Below are 1,446 nucleotides of genomic sequence, written 5' to 3'. Positions count from 1 at the left end.
ACACACGCACACACACAGACACACACACACACACACACACCAAAGAGAGAGTTTGTGGCTGTTAATAACACAACTGTCTAAGATTGCAGTTCCAGCTGTTCTGCAGCAGCTCTCAGATAAATCAGATGGGCTTCCAGACAGTGAACTATCAGATGCACATTATCAGCTAAACCTGCTCAGTAACTGGAGGCCACAGCAAATACAATTATGTTTCCATTTGCAAGAAAAGCAAACAGAGAGAGCATGACAGAAAAAAGACAAATGCAATTATGCATGCATCAAATGAATAATTCATTGTAAAACATTTTTACACAAAGAGCAAAATAAATAAATTCTGCAGGAGTCCAGCTCAAGTGCATGATGGGATACGAGTGACGATTATAACAGCAGTATCCAGTACTCCACACGCTTGTCTTTCAGATCAAACTCAAGCGTGACCACATGCTGTATTTCTCATTAACTAATGACTAATGATGTGCAAATGAACCATGACCTGATCTTTCACCATAAAAAAAAAAAAACTTTCTTTTATAATCACACTAGACATTCTAAGAAAAAAAAATCTAGCATTTTCAAAGACAATATTCAAAATTTAAGCGAATTTCAAAAACATGACTAAAAATCAATAATTTTCCAAAATTTTTCAAAACTCTATGAATGCTGACAACAGTGTAATGTGTGTGTGTGTGTGTGTGAGAAAGAGACTGTCTGTGTGTGTCAGATGGTAAGTTACAAAATGTGGTAGCCAACTAGATAATACAGCCAAACCTTGACCTCTCTGTCCTCATGCATTTGTCTGCTCACACAATAGCAGCTCTGTGCTTATTGCTTCGACTATGAAAGCACTGCAATGAATCAGATTCATAGGCACTGTTAATCTTGAAATATCTTCTATTGCAGACATTTTATAATATGATATTGATTTTTTTGTACTTTAACAAGAACAAGTCCATGCGCACAATATCGGATCTGATACTGATATCAGCCTAGTATAATTCAATGCTGATTCTAATCAACAATCCGAAAGCTTCTCCTGTGCTACAAAAGCTGCTACTATTCCGTACTGTGTCAAAGAGAAAGTTCCTGCTTGTTAGAGTGCTGAGACAATGACAAGTGTGTGTGTGTGTGTGTGTGTGTGTGAGTAACTCACCTGCTTGCACTGCTTTGACGTACTCCAGAATGATCTTCACACGACTGTGCAGCATCTTTATAGCGCTGTGCTGAGCGATCAGATGCTCCGCCACTGACAGAAACACACACAAACACAGGTCAATCACACACACTCCTGTGTCTGAGTGTGTGTGAGAGTGTGTGTGTGTGTGAGAGAGTGTGTGTGCGAGTGTGAGAGAGTGTGTGTGTGTGTGTGTGCGTGTGTGTGAGAGAGTGTGTGTGTGTGCGAGTGTGCGTGTGTGAGAGAGAGAGTGTGTGTGTGTGTGTGAGAGAGAG

General features: G+C 40.0%; 1 protein-coding gene across 1 annotated transcript in view; it reads right to left on the bottom strand.

Annotated features, from left to right (window-relative positions):
• The window catches only part of LOC107744068 (COP9 signalosome complex subunit 6), a 3,154-nt gene that overhangs the window by 1,138 nt on the left and 570 nt on the right, over positions 1 to 1,446 (bottom strand). The window lies entirely within an intron of this gene.

This window comes from Sinocyclocheilus rhinocerous, unplaced genomic scaffold (genome assembly GCF_001515625.1).
Source record: "Sinocyclocheilus rhinocerous isolate Xijiao unplaced genomic scaffold, SAMN03320098_v1.1 scaffold7065, whole genome shotgun sequence".
NCBI lineage: Eukaryota > Metazoa > Chordata > Actinopteri > Cypriniformes > Cyprinidae > Sinocyclocheilus > Sinocyclocheilus rhinocerous.
Note: the sequence above shows the minus strand (reverse complement) of the source record. Positions and strands in the feature narration are given on the sequence as shown.